The 26,840-nt window shown below is 45.8% G+C and overlaps 1 protein-coding gene across 1 annotated transcript in view; it reads left to right on the top strand.

Annotated features, from left to right (window-relative positions):
• Positions 1-24,833: 24,833 nt before the first annotated feature.
• The window catches only part of Fhl2 (four and a half LIM domains 2), a 71,616-nt gene continuing 69,609 nt past the window's right edge, over positions 24,834-26,840 (top strand). Inside the window, exon 1 of the mRNA XM_026411334.2 lies at positions 24,834-24,963. The gene's annotated coding sequence lies outside the window, so the exon portion shown is untranslated. The remainder of the gene's footprint in view (positions 24,964-26,840) is intronic.

The following is a 26,840-nucleotide window of genomic DNA, read 5'->3' as shown; positions in this document are numbered from 1 at the left end:
CTTGGTGACAAGTCCCTGGTGCACACTGATGACACAACTGTCCTCGGCCTGTACACCATGGAACTCCCTGGTGGATGGGCAAAAGGGTTTGGTTCTGGCCTGAGTCACAGTGAAAGCTCTAGCTCCAGGCTGGACTGTGCTTTTGTCCAAGGACTCTGATAAGTGTCCCGCGGCTGATGCTAGAGCAGACTGAGGGCCCCATGGGTTGCAGTACCAGCATGGCTCCTTCAACCTGGAATTGCAACAGGCTACAGAGTCAAGGCCATGTGCATAAGACTTTCAGGTGGGTAAAAGTGGGAGGTCTTGGGGGAAGGTACTTCCCTGTCCCAATTTTAGTGTCCCTTGGGAACCTGCTTAGAGCGAACGCACTACTGAGTTACAAGTTTTAAGAGGGGTCTAAGGGTCGTCAACTCCAGGCAGGTGCACGCGTGCATGGTGCAGGCTGCTAATGCAGACAGGGGAAGGTCAGGAAGGACACTGAGCAGTTCAGAGTAAACCTTAGCAACAGCCGGACTCGGCCCCAGGTGCAGATGGGCAGTCCTGGAGGACAATCCAAAGCCAGCCTGGACAGTTCAGATTCTAACGCCAATGCAAGATCATTCCGGGGTCCGAGCCGCCCCCCACCCCCATGCCCAGCAGGTGCTGCCACGGTTTCCAGCCAAAACCTAAAGCTGAGCCTCAGCTGTTCCCAGTCTGGTTCCACTCATCAGCCTCTGCACGGCTGTTGCTTCCCCTTTTCCCCCCTCCCTCCTACATTTTTTCTTTTCAGTTTAAACAAAACAGACCTCGAGTTTCTTGCTTTTGGAATGTTACTGAAAACAGCTTACTCAGAGAATCGGACTTTCCATAAATATCCCGAAGTATGAAGGCGGGAAGGCGATAAGCGGGAAGCGGCAGACATTCCCGATTGGTTTTTGTTTGTTTAGCTTTTCCAGGGACCCGGGCGGGCGACTGGAGGCACGCATTCTTTTCAGATCTGCACATTTGTTCTAGAGTCTGGAGCAGAATTCCTTAAGTCAAGGGAGACCACAGTCAATGAACACTGACCAAAGTAAGAGGACAAGGTTATCATCACAAAGGACAAGGAGTTATGACCTTCAGGGTTACAGTTCCCACTTTGGGGCATACCTCGCTGAGTCAAAATAAAGAGATTAAAGCAGGACAAATTACATAATACCTTTTCCTACCCATTCATGATGGGCTACCAGAGTAGGAAAGTAGAGTGACCCTAGAAGTTTCTAGAACAGTGAACTAAGGTACCTAACACCTCCCTCTTCTAATCAGCTAACTGCATTTCATGCTGGGTTCCAGAGCCCTTGGACATGACCACTGGCCAACTCACCCTTTTCTGGAGAGGTGGACTTTTGAAAAAAACGAGGTGTTTGGATTTTACTTTATCATCTGACTTCCTTCTGACACTTCCTGCCTACTTTATGGTTTTTGAAATCAATAATATCTTCACAATAGAAAAAAAGATTTTACCTTCTTGCTCAAAGCCTCTCCATTTGATGCCTGTCGCAAATAGAATATTAATCTGAGACTTTTTCCCCTTATTATGTTTTAGTGGCAGAAACAGCTGATGATAAAAAGCAGGGCAAATATTTCACGTCATAAAAATAGTACATGTCAAGAGGAGATTGAAAGTGTTCACATTAAGAACTGGTAAATGTTGGAGGAGATAAATAGGTTTAACCTGATTTAAACATTTGGCAATGGACACCTGATACATCAGGCATGGTACCCCCATAATATGTGCAACTTCTTGCTTTTGCATATCAATTAAAAAGTAATAAATATTCCCATACCTGAAGACAAAAAGAAAGAATGTATATGGCACAGTAGCAATTATTCCCTATTAGATAGCTGACCTTTTTTTTTTTTTCATAAGATAACACAAAACCTGCGATATGGTCTCAATGTTTACATCCCACCAAAATCCAGACACTGAAATCCTAACCCCCAAGGCGCTGGTTAGAGTTGGAGGCTTTATGAACTGATTAGGTCATGAGGGTGGACCCCTCGTGAATGGGATTAGTGCCCTTACAAAAAAGGCCTCCCTTATCCCTTCTACTCTGTGAGGTCAAAGCCCAGTAGTATCCTCAATGAACCAGGAAGTGGGCTCTCACCAGACACCCAGTCTGCTGGTGCATTGATTGTGGACTTCCTGGCCCCCAGAACTGTGGGAAAGAAGTTCCTGTGTGTATAAGCCACCCAGCCAATGGTAGTTTGTTACAGTAGCTGAAATGGACTGAGACAACCTATATGTGAGGAAATAAGTATACAGATAGGAAAAGGAACACCTTCAATTAGTTCCCCATGGAGTGCTTAGGAAGGCTTGTCAGCTACTTCACCCTTCTGACTTTTTCTTTGAGAGCAGCTGCATCTCCATGCCAAGTTCATTGTCGGAGGGTTAGACCCAGTTTGCAAGGGACATTTTATTTTCTGGAAAGTTTCTGAGTCATAAGGTGAGATCCAGTTCCACTTGCTCCTGGTAGTGAATTTTCCATTCTTTTTTTTTCTTATTCTTTCCCATCTCTTCTCATTGCTTTCTCCCCCATCCTCCTCCGAAGCATTCCCACATTCTTCCTCAATTCCTCCCCTGACAGCCCTACTCACCCTCTTTTTAGAACTGAATCCCACAGCTTGTAGCCTGACAGTGGGAATCCAACCTGGAATGATGGGTTATGGCTCCCTCGTCTCTACCACCCTAACCCTCCGCTGGGTAAGTGCCAGTTGTGCTAAAATGCCTACATGGTAGTACCAATGAAACATCAAAGAGTTAACAAACGCCACAGTCACTACCCGTATGCATGGGGAGATTTACTGGTCAATCTGTGTTGCTTTAAAAACCTTCCATAAATTATAATGACCCGATAGCATGGAGTGAGTTGGAGAACAAGTCTTCTTGTGAGTAGCAGATAAGAGTTCATTTCAAGGGGAGGTTGACAAATCAGGTGACATCTTGACTTTGTCAAATGTCACCATTTATTATTCAATGATTTTAGTTCAGCAAAACCAAATCTCTCCCTTCCTGGACTTTTTCTAGTTTTCCTGTGGCTGTTGAACTTCATGAGTACTTGAGGTGACATATAATCCCTGTTTCTCCTACATTTGCACTTAATACAGCCAACTGTTGTTTTTTTCATGTCCAAGAATACTTTTAAGTGATTTGAGTAAGTCTCTTTTAAGAAGGCTCTCTTCCTCCCAGGCCGCCGACAGGAAATTGTATTTTACTAAGGGTAAACAAATTTTTATCATTTCTGAAGTTCAAGTATAGCTTCGTGCCAGACACTCAACGTGATTAAGGAGCCTCCTGGATTTGACAGAATGTGTTCTGTCCCCTGTAGTTCAGAAATGTGTACATGTGAAAATCCCAAACAAGTTCAGAACCACGAAATACGTAAATAGATGTGCAGAAGTCTATTACAATATAAGTATGTTACGTATCTCTCTATCTGTCTTCAACAAATGCTTTCACTCGAGTTCTAATGTTAAGGGCTGGGTGGCCATTCAATCTGTATATGGGTACAGTCAGTAAAGAGCTTTATATTTAACTCAGGCTATGCCTAGCTCGAAATAACAGAAGCCTCCCCGTACCTTGCCCATACCTGGCCTCCAGGCCTCCTTCTTTCTAACTCTGAGGCTCTCTTCTCTGCTGTCCTCCCTCTGAGAGCCATACTGGACTTTCACAGCTAATTAATTCGTTGTGCTATCTAAATTGGTTTGCAAGCTCTAAATGTGTTTGCAAAAGCTCATTTGCAATATACAGCCACCCACTTAACCCTGGTGAATACCACCATCACTTTCTTCCAGTGAGGCTGGTCTGGCAGTAAAGCCTAAGTGATGTATGTGGGTTGTTTGATGGAATCTTGAATCTCTGCCTAATGATTCAAGAGTCCACTAAACAAGCTGAAATGATGCAGGATGGCTGTACCTCAGAGATCAGCTTCACTCACAGGAAGTAGCTCCCTGGTGGAGTGTCTGTTAGCATGGTTTACTCCTCCAAGGTGGATGTCTGCACGAGGGCCGGAGAGGGGAGTCGTTGGTGAAGCCAGTTGGAAGATTCTGGCCAAGTGCGTGGAAAGTGATTCCGGCCCAAATGTTCCCTTTCTGTGTGATATGATAGGTAACTCACTTTGGAAAGGATTTACACTTTCTTTCCCAAGCATCCCTTGGCACCCTGCAGGAAGACACGTGCACACACACACACACACACACACACACACACAGGCATTCCGAGCCTTCTCTGTTCCTACACATCCCGGACCCAGCACATCTTCCCCTCTATCTCAAGAAAGACTCAGAGCTGACTTTCAAAATGCAGCTCTTTTTGTACGATTGTTCCCATGTTAAGAATGAGGAGTTTCACAGCGTGACCAGGTAGTTTGACTTAGTATCACACGGAGCATAGAGTTGAGTGGGTTTTTTTTTTTTTTCTCGAAAATTCAAGAAATGAGATTCACAGACAGCAGAAGGTGAAAGCAAAGTATAAGAATTTATTGAAGCACAGGAAAGGAAGGCTCCTACGACTGGGGGCTACGTGAGGGGGTTTCTAGTGAATGGCTGTTGTCTAGGTTTCATCTGGGTCTATAGGTTCCTGCCATCTTTAGTCCAATCAAAGTACTGATAAGGTGATTTCCTTCTTTGGAGAGGCCGTGGGCTCCAGGTCATATGTGTCCCCATTTCCTACAGATGACAGGTCCCATAGGCCCCTCCTACTTCAAAATAACCTTTTAATAAGTTTCTCAGCAAAACCTTGCAGCTGCTATTTATATCTGCTGCCCAGGAAGTTTCCTGGGGGCCCATTTCTCTACCTGTCTAGTCTTCTCTCTTCCTCCTGACTTCATTAGTAAACCTGGAAGGATTCTTGACCTCTATTTCGCTGGCCTGGATGGTGGATTGCCATCCTCGGAGGCAAGCATCAGAAAAAATGGGAGGGCAAAAGCTGGAAGGGGTGACGTGGGTTCACTGGTTCAAGGGCAAGTCACTCCCACGAGTGTTTCATTATTGGTATTTGTTTCTTAAGTCTTGATAGCTGGCTCTTCTGCCTCTGAGACCTCATGCCTGCTCTGAACACAAACACCCCCGCTGGAAATAAGAAATGAAAACAGAAAGAAGAGGTCCTATGATAGTTGGCCCCGATGACAGTCGCCTAAGAGATGGAGAATCAAAATGAAGTGCAGATTTACGATTTCAAGAGGAAGTGAGGGCTGAGGGCGGGGCTCGGTGGTTGATCCCGCGTCTAGAAAGTCTGAGGTCCTGAGTTCCATCTTCAGTACTGCCCACGCACAAAGGAGGAAACCAACATGCAGATTAGCCAAGTAAGGCAATTTTTAATAAAGATTTCTTTCATGCAACCCATAATGCTTGGGATTGTTGATCAGATGACACATAATTCAAGGCTGTGGATCATGGACTCGGTTTTTTAAAAAGACTTGTGTGCCAATTGCCTGAGATCTTTTAGTCCCAGCCTCGTATCATTCAACTCCCAGGCCGTAGGGTGTTGGCACTTGGAGCATCTGTGTTGTGTGTTTAGGTCAATGACTATAATTAGAGGAAGTGGTTCAAAGTCTGGGATTCATGATTCACATGGCTGGGTGCCATTTGACCCACACTCTCTGATATCCCCAAACCCTGGTCCTCTGATGGAAATTGGCATCTCCTCCAAGTGCTCTGCAAGAAATCAGTTCTCATCTTGGAAATGCAAAACAGAGGACCAGATGGTGATGAAAAGAAGACAGAAAACATTATCTAAGCTCCAAAGCAAGACTTTCTATCTGTTGTTAAAATATTAAAATACTTCCTTGTCCATGGGTAATAGTGGCTTCTCAAGCTCTCTGTGGCTCTGAGACACCCAGGGTCCCCCACGGTGTCCTGGACTGCCATGTCCTCCGGCCACCTGAGTTTTAACACCTGGCAGCTGGTGTAATAGGTGACCTGGGCACCTCCTTCCATTCTGCTGGGGCAAGCATTCTATATCAGTGCCACTTTTAAAACACCATCCCTACAAAAATCATGGTGCCTTTTCTCTTTGGAGAGTTCTGGTTGCCACAGTTTTTTAAAAAAGACTCAAAGGAACTGGAGACCGGCAACATGAAAGTAATGCTTAGGTTGTCACATGGGACCGAATACAGCTGAGAATTTGGGTCAAAAGAGTTAAAAGCCCTGTGAAGACCATGGATGAACAGCATGTTCCAGGTGAACCAGGACTTGAGATCCACCCTGAAGAGCTTCCTCCACCTAAAGTCTCAAATAGGTAAGGTTGGGACAAATACGAGAAACCACACAGGTGGACTCTTCCTTTTCTGAAGTGCTGGAGATCAGAAGTGCTTTCTGCATTCAGAATTTTTCTGATTTTGCTATATTTGCATATATGATGAGGAATTTGAGAATAGGATTCAAGTCTGAACTTGAAATTCATAGACACCTGACACCCACAGCCTGACGGGAATTTCACACCATATTTTTTTGTGTGCCTGCATTTTGACTGCGACCCAACACATGAAGTGAAGTGTAGGATTTTCCACTTATCATGTTGTCATTCAAAAATTTTGGAGCATTTTAGATTTTGGATTTTTGGATTAGGAATGCTCAACGTGTACCATTTTGTATAAACTGTTGTAAACTTAGGGAAGCAGCATAGCACTGAAGGATGCTGGAGGATGAGAATATAAATATCATTTATCAAAATAGATGATTAGTTTTTAAATTGTGAACATTTGCCAGGCACGGTGATGCCCGCCTATAATCCTAGTGGCTTGGGAGGCTGAGGCAGGAGGGTTGCAAGTTCAAAGCCAGCCTCAGCAAAAGCGAGGTGCTAAGCAACTCAGTGAGACCCTGCCTCTAAATAACATACAGAATAGGGCTAAGGACTTGGCTCAGTGGTTAAGTGCCCCCTGGGATTAATCCCCAGTACCAATAGATAGATAGACAGACAGATAGGTAAAGTTGTGAGCATTTGGCAGCTTGAATATGGACTATTGAGAGACATTGGAAATCTTTGTCAAATGATTGAAACTTGTGAGGCCATCAAGAAAAATGGCCATGCCTCCGATCATTATCCTGGTGCTTCTATTAAAACAGATGTCAACTGGGAATGATGTGTCCACTTGGACGGTCATCTCACTTTGGTCACTGTTGTCACTGGTCACACGGTGGTGTTCAGAAGAGGTCGTGGAGACAAGCGGATAGAGGGAGGCCCCCAAAACTTCCTATTTCTCACCCCTGCTCCCCACCACACCAACCCCCATAGCCATACCCTGAGGTCTTGTGTGGCTGGGGGGAGGTAAAGATGCAGCAAAGCAGGAAAAGATTGACCAGAGACTCGAGGAGGTCAAGTTCTAGTTCTCACCCAGCCATTAAACCTTGGTGGGGATTTATTTTGAAAAGAACTTTCACATTGTTTTGATTAAAAATATACATAAATATTATAAAACACAATAATTCAGAAAAGTATAAAGCATTAAATAAAAAGTACCAGTCTCCCAGCATGCCCAGATGACCCCTGAATTTATATACTGCTTTTTGTGTATGTGTGGTGGTAGGGATTGAACCCAGGGCCTCACACATACTAAGTGTAAGCTCTACCACTGAGCTACCTCCTCAGTTCTAACCCCCTGAACCCACTAAACATATTTCTGAACAACACTCTCCAATCATAGTGCATGTATAGGTACACAACAAATAACATGCCACTCACATCGGTGAAGTCCAGCTATACATGCTAATTCATTATATATGTGTGTGTATAACACATAACATAACATATTATATATATTTTAACTGAGTTAATAAATACCACCTGGTTTTATCTTAGTGAATGGTATTGCATTGTATTGATGAATCATAATTTATTTAAGCAAAACTCTAGGTGAACATTTAGTTTGTCCCCCTACCTCTTTTTTTTTTTTTTTGCAAGAAGTAAAAAAAAAACTTTGGCATTCTTTTTGTGATATTAGAGATTGAACGTAGGGCCTTGTTGAGCTACACCCCAGGCCCTTTTAATTTTATTTACAGACAGGTTCTTTTTTTTTTTTTTATTGTTGGTCGTTCAAAACATTACATAGTTCTTAATACATCATATTTCACAGTTTGATTCAAGTGGGTTATGAACTCCCATACAGGTTCTTATTAAGGTGTCGAGACTGGTCTTGAACTTGTGATCCTCCTACCTCAGCCTCTCAAGTAGCTGGAATTACAGGTATATACCACCATGTGCCCAGCCTGTATCTGTATATTCATATAATTATAAAATGTCTTCCTAGAACACAGTTCTAGGTTTGGAATTTCTGCTTCAACTTGTGTGCTAATTTTAAATTTTATCAAGTATTGTTAAAAGGTTGTATTAGTTAAGGATAGGCAGGGTCCTCCACAGACGTAGAATGGATAGGAAACAGAGGGAGAAAGAGAAGGAGAGACATTAATTTATTATGAGAATTGGCTCACTTGATTATTAGGGATGTCAAGTCTGATATCCGCAGAACTGATATCCAGTTCCAGTTTGAAGAACAGTCAAGAAGAACAAATATTCATGTCTGAAGATCAGCAGGCAAAAGAATTCTCTTGTGCTTGAGGTAGGTCTGTCTTTGTTCTATTCAAGCCTGAAACTGATTGGATGAGGCCCACGCAGATTATTGGAGGCCACCAGCTTAATGTAGTTTACCATTTCAGATGCTTATCTCATTTGAACACACCCTCATAGAAGCATCCAGAATAATGTTTGAACAAATATCTGGACACTCCATGGCCCAGTCAAGTTGACACATAAAATTAACCCTCACAATGTCCATCAGAAATGTGACCCCATTCACATTCACATCACAGTCGACAGGGCTGCTGTTTGCCTCTAGTGTGCTGGGGATTGAACCCAGGGTCTCATGCATGCTGGTACATGCTCACCACTGTGTTACTCCTCAGCCCAGACATATTTTAATAGGTTATTGATATTTTTGTTTTATTTTTGCTTAGTAAATTTCCAGCTTTATGTACCTGACCTCATTTTCTATTGGATTACTTACCTTTGTTATGCTAAAATAAAATACTCTATTAGTGAAATTAATACTTGATTGTATGTATTTTATGTATGTTCCCCAGGTTGTATTTGCCTTTGAACCCTTGTGTGGGCCCTGACTTCCGATGGTTCAGCTCCTGACATTGCACTTTGCGGATGCTAAGCAATATGTACACTGTGAAAACATGCATATTGAAATTGAAAAGCATGCACACTTGAAATTTTGGATTTGTCCAGGTGATCCATCCGAGGTACAGTACTCTCTTACGGTGTTGGAAAGTGGTAGCCAGCCACAGCTCCCAGTTGGCCAGACAATCATGAGGGTGCACAACTGTCTTGAGTTCATTTTCTGCTGTGCAACAGAATCTGACAGACTGGAGGTGATTTCTGAACAAAACAAGTTTATTAATCTCATGGTGCTAGAGGTTGGGATGTCCAAGATTGAAGGGCCCCATCTGAGGCAGCCCTTCTTTGTGCATCATAACATGGCAGAAGGGCAAGTGGACACTTGCAAGATAGAGTGGGCAAGAAGAGAGCTCCTGACCCAATCCCTCTTCAAGGCCCCACCTCCCAACCCTGCTGCTCTGGACATTAAGTTTCCAACACACTGACTTTGGAATCAATCACAGACCAACACTCCACAGCATACCATGTAACACTCAACAGCATACCATGTAACACTCCACAGTGTACCATGTAACACTCCCCAGCATACCATGTAACACTCCACAGCATACCATGTAACACTCCCCAGCATACCATGTAACACTCCACAGCATACCATGCAACACTCCACAGCATACCATGTAACACTCAACAGCATACCATGCAACACTCCACAGCATACCATGTAACACTCCACAGCATACCATGTGACTAAGGTTCAATACTCAGTAGCTGAGGTGTATTGAAGGCATTTTTTAAAAGAAAAAAAACTTTATGTGATATAAAATGCACTTATAAAATGTCTACAGAAGGCATGTTATTTTTCATCGCTACATAAATTTACTGGGAATATGTTATTCACCATCTAGTGTCACCTACAATGTACTGTAAACCATGAGTTATACTCTGAAACAAATGCATAACTGATTCTCAGCAATCATTGATTTAATAATAATTAAAGATTATATAATCATATCTGTATTCTGGAACTTCTATTTACTTTCATGTAGTGTAGCAGAATTTAGAGTATAATTGCAGATGGGTGGCAAAAAAATACTCACTACTAAATTATTTTATATCTTCATGATATAAAATAGACAGATAATATTCTTCCTGATTGAAAAATGACAGCATCAGCCATGGTCTGAAACATAGCTCCCAGATTCTTAATGCAATAATTTGTGTACCTATGGGTGCACCCATAGAACAACTTAAAAGTTTATCTTTAGTAAACAAGTGCAACATTACTAGTTGAGTTTTGAGCATGGTGAGAGATAGGGGTTTAATTTTATTTTGTTGCATATGGATTTCCAGTTTTCCCAGCACAATTTGTTGAAGAGGCTGTCTTTTCTCCAATGTATGTTTTGTCTAATATAAGATAACTGTAATTATATGGGTTTGTCTCTGTGTCCTCTGTTCTGTACCATTGGTCTACCAGTCTATTTTGGTGCCAATACCATGCCATTTTTGTTACTATTGCTCCATAGTATAGTTTGAGGTCTGGTAGAGTGATACCACCTGCTTCATTCTTCTTGCTAAGGATTGCTTTAGCTATTCTGGGCCTCTTATTTTTCCAGAGGCATTTCATGACTACTTTTTCTATTTCTACAAGGAATGTCAGTGGGATTTTGATTGGAATTGTATTAAATCTGCATAGTGCTTCTGGTAGTATGGTCATTTTGATAATATTAATTCTGCCTATGCAAGAACAAGGGAGATCGTTCCATCTTCTAAGGTCTTCTTTGATTTCTTTCTTTAGCATTCTGTAGTTTTCATAGTAGAGGTCTTTCAACTCTTTTGTTAGGTTGATTCCCAAGTATTTTTTTTTTTTTGAGGCTATTGGAAATGGGGTAGTTTTCCTCGTTTCCCTTTCAGAGGATTTGTCACTGGTATACAGAAATGTTGAAGGCATTTTTGACCTAACGGTATTTTCAATTTACAAGGGGTATACCGTGTATCAGGACATGGCTCCTTCGTAAGTGGAGGAACATGGGCATGTAATGTTGTTATGCCATTTAATGTTTGGGTGGTTCAACATTTCCCTATGTAATTTTGATTTTCCGTATCTTCCCTTCGTTTGAGATTATTAAAAAAATATTCCGCTGGGGAGTTTCAGCTTCTGACATAGGGGGAATATCCGGCTTCCAAATTCAGAAAATCTGTTTGACCTGTTCACTTACCACTCCCCTGCTCTCTGCCTGCAGAGCCAGTTTCCACCTCCATTGCTGAATTCTCTTCATAGTGCTAAAGGGGTAGAAATGAACCCGTCCCTCTCACTGTAATTATAGAAGCTCTCCCTCAGCACTTGGCAGGGCCAGTACTAGGCTTAGGTTACCACTTAGGTGCCAGGAGTAACTTTGACATGATCACAGAAAAGAAACATTAGTTATCACAGCGGCAGCTGGGTGGCTGCCTCCCAGGGCCCCTCTGCCACTTAGGTTCACAGATCTCCAGTTGTGCACGAGCACTGAACACAGGCTAACGTGAGTAACTGGAGTCTGACAAGCTAACCTGTCTGGGAACTGAAAGCTCCTAATGGTTTTTGGTTGTTTTGTAACAGTTTCATCTTCAGGAGACAAAAGTTTCTAAACCGGTACTGAACCCAAACTTTGAATTGTACTCAAAAAAAAAAAAAAAAAGCTAAAGAGTAGCTGAAGCTAAAACAGTGTTTGAAAGTCAAATAGGAGGTCAGGATGAATCACCAAACAGGGACTTCATCTGAAATTCTCTGCTCAACAGGGCAGAAGGTGGTGCTGAGTCACTATAGACCTAAGGGTTTGTACAATAACTCTTTCACTTAACAGCCATCTGAGCTGGGCGCGATGGTGCACACCTGTAATCCCACTGGCTCAGGAGACTGAGGCAGGAGGATCACAAGTTCAAAGCCAGCCTCAACAAAAGTGAGGTACTAAGCAACTCAGGGAGACCCTGTCTCTAAAGAAAATGCAAAATAGGACTGGGGATGTGGCTCAGTGGTTAAGTGCCCCTGAGCTCAATCCCCAGTAGGAAAAAAAAAAAAAAAAAAAGAGGCATCTGTAAGGGTTTATTGAATGAAGGAAGAAAGAAAACTCTTGAAGCGCGTTGTTGTTGGACAGAGGAAGGATTCAGCCATACACTTGTGGCAGGTCATGATGAAGGAACAGACTCGAGGGACTCTGATCTCCAGCTTCTTCATACACCATGAAGAGAAAACGGTGGTAGAGGCCTGGAGAGTAGTTCTCAGATGGAGAGGGGGGGAGTGGAGGCTGGAGGAACCTCTTGGAACCGCCTGAGCAGCTTTTCTAAATTAAATACACCCCTGCTTCCTGCTTCCCCATTCTCCTGCTCACTTGGAGCATCTGATCCTCAAAGGAGCAATTGCTGCTTTGATGACATCACTCCTGTTTAGAGCCTGGGGCAATCCCAGGAGTGCTCACCTTCTGTCCCTGAAAGTTCTGCAGAGAATTTCCTGATCCAGCTGCCCAGCTGCCTCAGCGCCCATCATCCTCCACCTTAGTTGCTGGTTGGTTTGCTCACAGTGATGCTGCAGACGGTGCGGCCACAGAAAATGCCCTGGTCACGTGCTGGGGTAGACCTAGGTTCTCAATACCTGTTATCTCTCCAGCCCCTGTGACTCACGATGCTGTAAATCAACAGGTGTTCTTGAGGACAGCTTGTCGCATAGACCTGTGGCCCTGGGAACTGGCCTGGGTGCTACCATCCAGGCCCCTCCCTGCTGAACTTACCTGGAAAGGGCTTAGTCACACCTTCAACTGCCCAGCCCTGCTCTCAGCTTCCCTGATAACTGACACAAAGTCTTCGATTCACCATGAACCATTTTATTACCCCTAATTAAATTCGATGCACTTTTTCTTTCAACACAATATATTTTTCTTCTAATTAGTCTACCCATCAAAGGGCTTAATTAAATGAACAGCTAGCATATGGATACTCCAATTTCTATGGCCTCTTCACCACTATCCCTTTGGGACACATTGAACTAATTCCCTCCACAACATTTTATTTACTGTTTGAGGCTAAGTACAGTTTTCCTTCCGAATCTGTGGGACCTCAATGTGGATATCAAAATCCAAGGACGCTCCAATCCACCAGGACTTCTCTGTTGATGTTGCCCAAGCCTTCTACCCTGTCATCTCTGATTTCTCTGTCCTTGTTCCAGGCCTCTGTAGCACTGGGTACCCCTAATCAACCCCTCTTTCTGGAAATACTTCCTTGGCTTTGGGGATGCTGTCCTGCTCTGGTTCCCCACCCCCTCCATCTCCCCAGGACTCTATTCTCACATGCGTGTCACTCTTTCAAGAAATCATCTTTGGCCAGGCACAGAGGCACACGCCCATAATCCCAGCAGTATGGGAGGCTGAGGGGGGAGGATAGCGAGTTCAAAGCCAGCCTCAGCAAAAGTGAGGCACTAAGCAACTCAGTGAGACCCTGTCTCTAAATAAAAGAAATACAAAACAGGGCTGGAGATGTGGCTCAGTGACCGAGTGCCCCCGAGTCCGATCCCCAGTACCCGCCTCCAACAAAGAAAAGAAATCATCTTTGATATCTGAGGGGAATGAGTTCTAGGACCCACCCAGGACACCGACATCCATGGGTTCTCAAGTTCCTTATATAAAAAGCCAGACATGGTGGCACATACCTGTAATCCCAGAGGCTCAGGAGGCTGAAGCAGAAGGATCTCAAGTTCAAGGCCGGCCTCAGCAATGTAGCAAGGCCCTAAGCAACTTAGAAAGACCCTGTGGCAAAATAAAAAATACAAAAGAGTTGGGGATGTGGCTCGGTCATAAAGCACCCTTGGGCTCAACTCCCAGTTCCAAAAATAAAGCAGGGGGGAATTCTGATATGCAGTGCAGCATGGATGGAACTTGAGGACATTCCACTAGGAGAAAAAAGCTACTCACAAAAGGACAAATACTCCATGATGTCACTTATAGGCAGTATCTAAGACAGTCAAATTCATAGACAGAAACTCCAGTGGTGGCTGCCGGGGCTAGTTGGAGGGTAGACAGAGTTTCAGTTCGGTGAGTTGGAAAAGTTCTGGAAATGGCTGGGGCCAAGGGCTGCACACCAACATGAATATAGTTACTGCCACCAAACTCTTCACATAAAGTAGATACCAGAGTCTGGTTTTTGCTCAAAAAATATTTTTACCTTGTGATTTTCCTCTGGAAGCCTGGGCATTGAAGACATGTAAAAGTTAACTTCTGCCCAAGCGTAGTGTGAGTCAGAAAGTCGTTCTTTGCACGACTCATAAACCATTCAGTGAGCTCTGGAACAAGGTGAGGCTGCTCCTGATTCCGAGGGAGGCCAGCTGGGGGTCAGGGGTGGTCTCCGCAGGGAGGTCTGGGGGAGGACTGGGGGAGGGCGAACGGCTGCTGGCCCTCAGGGCACTGAGCAGGATCCATCAGCACCTCAGCCGTCCAGAAAGGAAACGAGGATCCTCCTCATCTGATAAAGTGCAAAATGGAAAACACGCGACTCGCTTCCTCTTTCTTTAGCTTCTGTGTTCATGAGTAGAAGAGTGAGCAGAAGCCAACCACAGGCTTGTGGAGTGGATTTGCCATCAGACCCCCACTTGCAGGTCCCCCATCCTCCCCACCTCCGCCTCTGCAGGGAACAACATCCAAGGGGAAGAGGAGTGACTATATAATAACAGGCATTTTCTGATGCTTCCCAAAGCCAATTCTACCATCAAAATCGTCCCAAATCAACCTGGGGTACACAATCCAATCCTAGCAGGGTTCCAGGTATGAAAGAGAAGCCATACCCAAGAGAATGGCATCGAGAACATGATTGTGCATGGCTTTTGAGTCCTGACCTTCCACATCCTGGCTGCGCCCCCTTGGATAGCCTCACAGTCATAGGAAACTCAATAAATGGCAGGTATTGTTGTTATTAAGGCAGGCGTGACTCAGCGTAGAAACACGGGTCTGCAGGAAATATTGATTGCTTCATTTCCTTTAAAATCACTTAATGAGGACTCTGGGCAGCTACTCCATCAGCATGGTAGGGAATTCTCTCCCTGGGATTGCTGGGCTCCCCCCGACTCCTACCAGAACCTGCACTGTACCCGGATCTGGAAGCTTATGTGATACTCGCATTGGTGGCCAACAACTGCATGTGGAAGGCAGTCTCCCATCCACAGCAGCAGCAAGGGGCCCACCTGCAGAGATCTCACCCTTCCTTTCACTCAGCCTGCAGTAGAGAAGGGGTAGGAGCTTGGTTCTCTGGAGCTGCTTCTGAAGACACCTCAATTTCCCTTCTGCATCTATCAGGGTCTCTTTGTCCATTTTCTGCGGCTGTAACAGAATGCCACAGACCAGGTCATTTATAGACCACTGTAGTTCATTTGGCTCGTGGTTCTGGAGGCTGAATCGTCTATGATCACAGGCCACAGGTGGGGAAGACCTTCTTGCATCTTACCACGGTGGGAGACACGGCAGGTGAAGGGGCATGTGAGAGAGCCAAGGGGGGCTGGCCGTCCTTTTATAACAAACCCACTCTCCTCAGGAAGATGTTAGTCCACTCTGCCATGGGGGCAGAGCCCTCGTGACCGGATCGCCTCTTGAAGGTTCCACCCCTTAACACTGTCGTCTTGGGGATCCGGTTTCCAACCCATGAACTCGGGGAGCACAATCCACTCCTAGCAGGGCCCCAGGTGGGGAAAGAGAAGCCGTACCCAACCGAGGTACTTGGAGGAGTGTTCAAACCAAGAAACAAAGGTGTGGGTGGGCTGCATTGAGGAAAGTTCAAGGGACAGTACAAGACTCAGATAACCACTGTGGGAGTCATCACACCCCCCGGCTGAGGGACAAGAGGACGGCCCCTGGAGGGAGCAGCAGCCTTCCTGGAGGTAGAGTACAGCCATCCAGCAGGGAGGTCCTGGGCTCCCGAGGACCCGGGCCCACCCTCCTCCTGTGTTCTGGCCTCCCGCTCACCCCTCCATGGGCTAAACCAACCCTAAGACGGACAGCTGATCTTTGGCCATCGTCTCATCAGTCAGCGGGCCGATGGGACATGTAGGACACAATGACTGAGGGGCATATCTGGGAGTGGCTTCATGTATCAACTCAGAAGCTAGCAGAGCACTCAGTCCTCTCCAAACCCTCTCTCCTCTCCTTGGGGAAGCCTGACATATCTCATTTAAAATGTTGCCCACCACTGGAGTACAGATAACTTTGGCAAGCTATCACGGAGCCGTTCAGTCACGTGCACTGGTGTGGATGAGACTCTGGGAGTAGACGGGCTGGGGATTTAAGGGAGGGAAAATAAGAAGACACCCTATTGGCCGTGCAGTGGGTGATGCTGATCTGCCGGCATCTACTGCATGACACCGTTTGTGTATTTGTATTTGATAGGACTTGATACAAAATAAGGTACCGAGTCCACTGCAGGAAGCTCAGCCCTCCTGAAAGTATCACAGGGGTGAAAATAGGATGATCCCTGTTCCACCCAGCACCAAGGGTCCTGGTGGACAGCCGGTAATAAAAGGTAAGTTAACAGTGGTATGATCTGGATGTTAAATACCCCCCAAAAGGCTCATGTACTGGCCCCCGACTGATGGCACTGTTGGGAGACTTTTGGGAGGCAGGATGTAGGGAAAGCAAGTTAGGTCGTTGAGGGTGTTTTTCTCTCTCTCCTTTTCTCTCTCTTCGATTCCTGTTCATCCTGAGAGGAGCAGCGTTGCTCCACCACGCACTCCCTGCCATGATGTTCTGCCTTGCCACAGGCCCAGAATGATGGGGCCAACCTCGGAAACCATGAAACAAAATAAAGGTTTCTTCCTTCTAAAGTTGTTGATCTCAGGTATTTTGTCACAGTGACGGGGAAGCTTGTTAAGGTCTGTAAATAAGTCAAAAATAACACCTGGTATTTTGCCAGGCACCATCCAGACTTGTTTACGAACTCTTAACATTTCCCTGATTGTTAAGGTCTGTAAATAAGTCAAAAATAACACCTGGTATTTTGCCAGGGAAATGTTAAGAGTTCGTAAACAAGTCTGGATGGTGCCTGGCAAAATGTCAGAGGGAGTAGTTTGAAAAGTAACAAAAGCGAGCCATTAAGTGTGGAGATTCCTTATTGGTTGATTGATGTATCTAGTTTATGCTAATTAAGCTAAGCTGTGCAAAATGTATAAATAGCTCTGTTGCCCTACAATAAAGGGCTCCCATTCCTGCTGTATCAACGTGCACAAGTTATTCGTCACCCCCCGGTTATTTTGCTGCAGCTGGACTGCGGCAGAAGCCGACTAACAGAACAAGAACTAACACAACTATTCACAACTTTATTTGCCAATAGTTTCGTAACACGGGGGGCCTTCAGATTGCAGACCCAAAGGGAACTACCCATTTTTTATGCTTAGGTTTAATGAAGCATGGTCATTCCTGTAGAAATATGATTGGATAAAGGAAGTGGCCTAACAGACTGAGTGGGGGAAGCCTACTAGGCTGGTCTGTTCTGATTCTTCTTGGTTTCTCTGTGCAGATTTCCATTCTTCCATGTGAGAGGCAGGACACTTTCTGGAAAGGGGTTTTTAAGATCTGCATTGGTTTTGGCGTGAGGCATCCCCCAAAAGCTCATGTGTGAGACAACACAAGAAGGTTTAGAAGTGAAATGACTGGGTTATGAGAGTCTTAACTTAATCAGTGCATTAATTCCCTAGAGGTTAACTGGTTAGTAACTATAGGCAGGTAGGCTATGGCCAAATGAGGGGGTCCTCTGGGATCCTGCCTTTGGGATATATATATTTTATCCTTGCTGAGTGGAGCGCTCTCTCTCTCTCTCTCTCTCTCTCTCTCTCTCTCTCTCTCTCTGATTCCTGATCATGACCTGAGCTGCTTCTCTCCACCACACTCTTCTGCCGTGATGTCCTGCCTCACCCTGAGCCCCGAGGATGGAGCCGGCCTTCTATGGACTGAGACCTCTGAAACTGTGAGCCCCCAAATAATTTTTTCCTCCTCTATAATTGTTCTTATCAGGTCTTTTGGTCACAGTAGCAAAAAAGCTGACTAAAACAAGACCTATTTGCATGCAAGATAGCTCAGAGAATTTCTTCATGGCCACCTCTTACACAGAGAGGACAGGTTCCTATTTTTGACTTTGAGTTGAATTTGGAGAGAGGGGATGATCCTGGTCTTCATGACTCGCCTTGAAAGAGAAACCCTAGTTTCTATGGCTTTCCTGGGGTCAGAGTGAGGGGAGAGACAGGAGGAAGGTCAGGGAGAATTTCATCTCAGGGCCTTAACTTTGGGATATTGCTATCTTAACTCAAACAGCATGATTATTTAATAAGATACCAAAATTCCGGTCATTATTGAGTTAGTTCTCCAACCGGGTGACTTAGTTCATTTCCACACCCAGATGATTTCAACCTCAGCCACATTCAAAAGACAGAGGTGCCTGGATTCTGTCACACCAACAAATGGCGGTGCTGTTTTCTTCAGGGTGAAACTTTCCAGAGCTGCTCGTAGATGTATTTACCCTCTCGGACATTCACGCAGCCCTCCCTGCCTGTTTCTCGTTCTGGAAAGCGCGGAAGGAATGTTTATGCAGAGCTTTCCGTAAGAGCGAACCGAGTGGCTTGGCAGTAAAAGGCATTCCCTGGGAAACGAGGTGGGGTTTGTCCTCCAGTTTCTGCAGATAGACACTTGGTGGGTGACACATTTCATAAGCCCACTCACCCTCTGCACCCCACACACACTGGTCCTGCATCTGAGCACCTCTTGGTTCACAAAAGCACATCTGGGCTTTGCCCTCTTTTTTCTACTGACAAGTAGTGGTGTCTCTCCTTCCCCGAACCCAGCGTCCAGTCCCTGCACTCTGTTTCTCCTCCGCCTCTTCCCTTGTTCTCCTCTGGCTTCCTGGAAAGCTCATCTTCTTCTCTCGTGACATCGACGGATCCAGTCTGCCAAGGGAACATCTGCCCAGGCTGGAAGTGCAGGGACAGAGGGGTGACCTCTTTCTCCACCTCCACCGGGGTCACAGCCCACACTCCTCTAACAGAAGGCCACAGAGGGTGACCTCACCTGGTGGACAGGGGTGAATTGTGGGGGCTCATGGCCTACTGACTCTTATCTCTCTGTTCTTGTGCCTGCAGGATCTGGTTCCTGCAGGGGCTCAATACTATTAAATGAAAATTATAGGAGGCCACTGATTCGGACCAAGTTCCTACATAGACTATGAATCAAAATGGAATCACTCACGCTAAAGGTCCCTGTCACCCAGTTGAAAATCAGCTTTCTCACCTTCCAAAAAAGCAGCATTAGAGGGCTAATCACCACATTTCCCAAACAAGACACTTTCAATTGGCATGATGATGAAGTCCCCTTGGCATTCGTTTTTACACAAAAAAGGTAACCTGAATCAGCCCGATATTAACAAATCAATTATTTTTCTATTGTTCTCTTTACTCCTGTCTGAAATAACCCACCTGCTCCATGTTCCTGTGTTCTGCTTTCTTCAGTTCTGCTCTGCCTATAAAAACAACCTCTTCCGCCCCAGCCCCATCGAGAACACTTACTCTATTTTAGGACGTAAACTGTGAGTTTGATGCTAGAATTGCAAATAAATCCAACTGAAATCTTTAAAAAAAAAAAAACATTCATTATTGTAATTTTGTTCTTTAATGGTACACGTTTCCCAAGTCGAATCAAAATGCTTGTTCTAGACCCATCTGTCTTTTGGTTTTGGTCTCAGAGCTTTGGAAAAACACAACCCAGAAATAGCCGTCAGTCTTTCCTCTATGATACTGTGAAAGACAGAAAAGTGCCACATTTGTGACCAGTTCTCCCTGACTCTCCTGGTCCTGCCCTCAGTCCAGAACACTGGGCCTCACCCCGCTCTGATGCTGTTCCCTCCAGTCTGCTGCAGGGGGTGGGTGTGAACACCAACCAGGCGCCCTCCACAGTCACCTCCCACCCACTCCCATGCTGTGTGACAGAGTCAGTGTGGAATAGGGAGAGCGTCACACAGGGATGGCACCACTGGAGACCAGAATGCGCCATGCCCCAGGGTGAGGGAGAGTGATCCTTCTGTAAGAGAAGTGCTCATCTCTAAAGGAAATCCCTCTCTGGCCCCGGAGGAGAAGGATGAACTACATCACCAGGAGCGTTTCAGTGGGAAGGCACCGTGGAGACTCAGAAAAGGACACCCCAGACGATGGCACTTCAAGGCTCAGAAAGATCCTCAGAAAGCAGTCTCTCCCTGACCTTCCCTGCCCCGCCTCCAGCTCCCTCCTCCACGTGGTCACAGAAGCCAGAATTCCTGTTCTCTAAGGCAGGTCGTAGAAATCACCACCTTTCTCCAAAGCCAGCCACCATAAAGCAAAAATACACGACTCCAATCTCCCTTCTTTCTGTCCTGGACATGCCAGGAAGAAAGTGCCTGACTGTATAATTGTCTGATAGGAGACACTGAGACCCCATTCCAGAGGGGTCTGGCCCACACCCGGGAGGAAGGAATGCGCCCAGAGGGGCCAGGAAGGGCCTGGACACCAGCCTTGCCGGGTGCCCCCTTCAGATTCTCTGCAGGGGATCGGTTTCTACATGGCGGGCCTGTGCGGACAACAGTTTTCCCTGGATCTTCGGGTCTTCCTTTCTGAAGACTCCAGAGCAGGTAAAACCTTGGTGAAATAAATCTGTTGACCCTTTCTCTTGTTAATCTGCCTTTTATCACAGAGCGTCCGCCGTGATGAGGAGGGACAGGATCTGCCCTCCCTTTGCGTCGACTTCAGTGGGTGGAACCAGCTTCACCCTGTTTTGTACACTTTTCCTGGGCGGCACCCCACCAGGAGCTTTCCCCACACTCTGTTGTTATTTCAGAAAACATGGAGGTCAAGGTTCCACTTCAGGAAACCCTGCCTCACCCCGGGGCTGGCCTGGAGTAGAGTTCCCCTTGGGTCCCACACTTGTGGGACACAGGGGGATGCCATGGGGCGAGGGGAATCCCTTTCCTGCCCCTCATCAGGTCAGGGCAGACACCACTGTAACAAAAGACAAGTTATCCGACGGTGGTTTTACACTGAAGACGCCAAGACCCGGGGCGAACCACCCAGGTTTATGCCCAGGCTGGAGGGACCCCCCGGGGGGGCCTCGTGAAGATGGGGACTGGAGAGAATGGCGTGAGCTGATGGAAACAGATTGAGACGGCAAGGCCTGCCTGTCCAGGTTCCTCCTCAGGCCTCTGGGCAGCATTCTGTCCTTCTGGGGATGGGGCAGAACCACGTATGGAGCGGGGGGTCTTATGACCTGCTCTCAGACTCAGGGGGTGAGAGAAGTTCTTCATGGTCGCCTCTCACCCAGGAAGGCCGCGGAAGGTGAGGATACTGCTTTTAGCCTTCACGGGTTTGGGGAAAGGGGTTCTGGTTTCTAGACCCACTTGAGAAGAGGAACTCGAGTTCCTGTGGCTTCCCCTCTGGGGAAAGAACAGGAGGGCAGCAAAAGGTCAGAGAGGGACTGCTTCTGAGGCCTCTTCCTTGGGCACGACACTCTGAGCCCCAACAGTCCCATGCGCCCGCTGACGGAAAGCAGAGACCACACCAGGAGGCAGTCCGGGCAACCCAGGAAGGGCTTTGGCACCCCAAACTCAAAAGAATCCTCTAGAAGGTTGAGGCCTTGTTCTGCGGGCTCTGCCCCTGGGCTGAGTCTGTTAGAGAGCCTCCTCCAGAACAGCCACCCGACAGGAAAGCGTGGAAAACTGACCCGATTCTCTGCCTCAGTCCAGCTGCTGGTCATAGGGGAAGTGACCCCCATGTGGCGTCCGTATCCAGAAGGCAGGCCGTGGACGGACTCAGAGGCCTCTGTACCCACCACACCAGGACAAGCTCCGACAGGGAGACCCCTCTCCCCGTCAGAGGTAGCAACGACAAGGAGTTTTACGTAAAAGGAGAACGGCTCTGTGTCACCCAGGCAGCGACCCCACTTTAATCTGTGATAAGAATAACCGTGGCCAGGGGCAGTCATGGGCCCACACCTGGAATCCCAGGGGCTCAGGAGGCTGCGGCAAGAGGATCACAAGTTCTAACCAGCCTCAGCAACTTAGCAAGACCCTGTCTCAAAACATAAAAGAATTGGGGATGTTGTTATTATAGATATTATAAAAAGCCTCCTATGTTCTTCCTCCTCTTCCTCTCAGTGCTGCTTCTTCCTCTCCGGCTTCTTTTCTCTCTTCCTGTCTTTTCTTCTTCCTTTTCCTTTCCTCTCTTTCCCTCCCTCCCTTCCTTCCTTCTCTCCTTACCTTTGCCTTGACAGGGGTGCTTGGGGGCTTCTGTAGACACAGCTACATCCTATCACTGGTACTGACATTAAAAATATATATATATATACTTTCTGCCCTTTCTTGGGTTTTTCCAAAGACTAGGGAGACCTCAAGGAATTCTGGAATCAAAAAAAAAAAAAATGTTGAGTTCCTTAATGAACAAACACAGAAAGCTGCCTTCTGAGTCACAGAAACGTAGACATTTAATGAAATTGATTTTGCTTATAAAAATAACAAAAGGTTTTTATAAATGATTTGGAAACTGCACACCAGTCAAAAACATCAGGTCACGCAGATCCAAGCGATCACCACCTCTTCCCATTTGGAACATACCCCTCAGGGCGTGGGGGCCAGGTTCCTGTGTGTGCTGAGTTCCCTTCCTTTACAGTGATCTGCTTTTTCAATACCAGTAGGTCGTGCATATTCTTTACATATCATTTAATATCGTTCTGTGTTTCTAAAGCTTGCAGAATAGTTCATTTTATGAAACACTTATTCCTCTTTCTCGGTGCTCAGGACATACCAAATCAATTTGAGCAGATTGTTCTGAGAAAAGACAGGTACCAGAGTAGCTCTTAAAAACTGTCCTTTTGTTTAAAAAAAATTATATCTATAAAGGAAATCTGTAGTAAAGTGAAGTTAGTATCTCTGAGGATACCAGAATCTGCCTATGCTTGGATTCCTTACATAATTCCTTATATAATCTGGCATCAAATTTGCATAAAACCTGTGCACATCCTCCTGTGTACTTTAAATTATCTCTAGATTTCTTATGTTCCCTAACACAACGTACATGTTACATAAAGAGCTGTGATACCAAATTGCTTAAAGAATAATGACAAGAAAAAAGTCTAGCTAGGCCTGGTGGCGCACACCTGTAATCCCTGTAGTGAGGCTGAGGCAGGAAGATCGTGAGTTTAAAGCCAGACTCATCAGTTTAGCAAGGCCCTGAGTAACTCAGAGAGACCCTCCCTGAAAGGAAACTACAAAAACAGGCTGGAGATGTGGCTCGTGGTTAAGCCTCCCTGGGTTCAATCCCCAGGACCAAAAAATTAAAAAAAAAAAACAAAGTCTATATATGTTTACTGGAAATGCAATTATTTTGTAATATGTTCAGTCTGCAGTGTTGAATCTGCAGATGTGAACCCACAGATAGAGGGTTTCCCTTTGGGAGATTTGTTACCTGAGAGATTTATTGGCATGATAAAGCCTTTATTCCCCATACCTTTCCTTCCCTCACCCTTCTTAACTTGTCAGGCCTCCACCTTCCCAACCCCTATCCTTCTTTTCTTTCTGGGGCTGAGGATGCTCTATAGGCTCGAGCCACGTGATCCTCTTTCGTCTCTATTTTGTGGAACCCTAGTGCATACGCACATAATTAAGAGGACTTTCCTCCTGTTAATCTGTTTTATGTCACTTTAATCTGCAACCCAAGGGACCTAGAAAGAAGGAGGGAAGCCCTTTACCCCTCCCCTACCTCATTTTGCTGGTCTGCTCTTGCTGGGCCTTGAGGTTACCTCCTAATTAAAACAAGATTTGCAAGAATTGTCCTTGTAGCGAGGCGGCCGCCCACATCCACAGTTCTTTCCTTGGGATGATTTCCCAGACCTGGAGCCTCTGCAGTAACTCAGACATCTGCTGCCGACCCAGCTGGGGAGGGGCTGTGCCTGAGATGTCTTTTCAGCACACTCATAGGCAGGAAATTTAAGGAGGAATTGGGGGCTGCTGCTCCCTCCAGCTAGTCTTCTCTTTCCTCTTATAGCATGTGGCTTTTAAAAAAGGCTCCAGTAAGTTTTCTCTGTTTCAATTCCATAGAGAAAATGATCCGTGGCTCAAGAACCCTACAATCATGCAAGAATGGGGAGGATGAGGAGAACTTTCTGGAAGTGTGTTCCACTCTACAGCTGCCCATGTGCCTGGCAGGCATTGAGCAGATCTTTCAGTATCCTCTAGAATCCTTCTCACCCAAGCAAATGCCCTCCTAAGCCAGGAAGAGCAGGTGGGTAAGCTCTACCCAGAGGCAGCTCCTGAGACCCACACTTCCACAACCACAGAGGTGCTGTGTGACTCAGGGGAAGTGCCTTCCGGCTCCTGTGCTTCAATGACAGTGGACTCATTCAAGGGACATGCAGCCACGGAGCTGCCAGGCTCCAGTCTTGCAGGCTCTGCCAGTTGTTTGACATGGCGAGATCCATTTCTGGCGTGGATGGCCTTCCCCTTTCAGCTGCTCTTTAGATTGCTGGGATAGGTGTCAGGTCTGAGATGTCCTTGAAGCAGGTCGGCCACATGGGGACATGACAGCCCCTTCCCATCTGGGCCCTGAGTCTCCTTGCCTCTGAAGACCTTAAAAGGCTTTCGGGAGCCAGGGACTGGGTTCTTATCTCCTGGGCTGGGCCAGCGCTCTGGATCTGCCTTATTTATAGCATGCTGACAAGTGCCCACACGGTGGGGGCATCCAGCAGAGCAGGCTGCCTCTGTGGCTGCGTCTCTGCTGGCCGGGCAGCAGGGTGGAAGACAGGACTCTGACACTGCAGGTAAGAGCCACAGTTTCCTGTCCCCTTCTCTCCCATGCCATCTTCCCACCCGGTGTCTGCAGCCAGGACTGGACACGGGGCAACGTTGGCATCTCTGCAGAGGGAGTGCCCCATCCCTGGAAGGGAAGGCTTGGGCACTGTGCATGGGCAAATCCCAGCAGAGACCCAGGTAGCACGGGCCGCTGTCTCCCACCACCAGCAAAGCCCTCTCCCCCAGGCTGCAGGGACAGAACAGAATCCACCCTGCCCAGAGTTGCCCAGGTGTCCACCTGGAAATAGACAATGAGAGAGAACCCCGCGTGCATCTTGCCCTCTCTCCATGGGAATCAGTTTTGAACACTGGAAAACTGATTTTTTTTTTAACGGAAAGGAAAAGGAGAAGAAAAATCATAAAATAAACATCCAAAGCAGGGGGGGGGAAATCACAGTGCAATTGAGATTTTTCTCTTTGACAGTATTTCCGGATGGACTGGGGTGAAAAGGCAAATTACCAATGAGTCTGGTTACGCTGGGAAAGTATGTTTATACAAGATGACTTGTTACAGCTGATGGTTTGAAAGTCCAAAAAGCTGTTGCATGCTTTGAAAAGGAAAAGCATGGATAGTTCACTAATCGAGAGCTGAGCATACACTTAGATGCATAGTACTGAGCAATGCTCTGACCAGTTGCATAAGATCTCACTACTGATAGTGTCATTTGTGACAGGAGGTTCCTGTATGTAAACATACCCCAGACAGCTCGACTCAGCTCAAGGCTAAGGAAAGAAGGAGGGAGGCAGGCAGAGGTGTGTGGAGGGGGGGTGGATTGTCAGGTCAGTTTTTTTCTTTTTTAAATAATTTTGAAGTCTAAATATGATATTAATGTTCCTGGCTGATGATATTTTATCTCATATTTATAGAGATTTGCTGTTGCTGTTTTATGGTTGTTTTCAAGGAATGCTATTTTAAGTTTGTCTCATTGTTAGGCTTTTGACAAGATGTACTGTAATAAGGTCTCTGTAATAAATTTTGCATAGAAGTTTTTAAATAAGGTCTTATTAGAGTACATCTTTTGACAAGATGTACTGTAATAAGATTCTTCCTATTTTACAAAAGTTTTCTTTGTTTTTAAGTGAATGGCCAGATAAACAATTCAAATAATTTTATTTTGGAGGTTTCTTTAATGTTAAGAAAATAATTTTTTTTTTAGTACTGGGGATCAAACTCAGGACCTTGTACATGCTAAGCAAATGCTCTCCCACTGTGCTGTATCCCTGGCCGTGAAAGAATATCATAAAGTCGAATGTCCATGAAAAGTTGCCGATTTTCCCACCCAGGGTGCCCTGACTGCCCACTCACCACCTTGCCTGACTTGAAGCATCTTTTGCACTTGGAAATCTCATCATTACATTTAGTGTTTCCAGAGCATACTCTTTAGTGCTTCCAGAGCTCTCTGTTGATTCCAGATGCCTGAGTCTGGGCCACATCATATGGCCCTGTATTCCCACAGCATGAAATATAAGTCCCTTCGCCTTTCTACCCATCTCCCAAATATCCAACATTTACAACATATGGTCCAGAGACACTGATTTTAATTTGTCTTCTCCCCACTGGAAAAAGAGATGACATTATATTCATAGTACTTATATTTTTTTCTTACCATACAAATAATATATGTTCTCCTTAGAAATCACACAGAAGTGGAGAGCAGAACATGAAAAGCTATGTGTCGTGTAGTTCTATTAGCCCTGGATAACCTTAGCTTTTTATGGCTTATCTTAACTCTTCTTGATTCTAAGACATCCATGATGGGAAGATCAACCATTACTACAATAGGAGTTTTAAAAGAGAAGAAGTGATACAGAAAGACTTTAATAATTTGTAGGTCTCCCCACATAC

This window comes from Urocitellus parryii, chromosome 12 (genome assembly GCF_045843805.1).
Source record: "Urocitellus parryii isolate mUroPar1 chromosome 12, mUroPar1.hap1, whole genome shotgun sequence".
NCBI classification, from domain to species: domain Eukaryota; kingdom Metazoa; phylum Chordata; class Mammalia; order Rodentia; family Sciuridae; genus Urocitellus; species Urocitellus parryii.
Note: the sequence above shows the minus strand (reverse complement) of the source record. Positions and strands in the feature narration are given on the sequence as shown.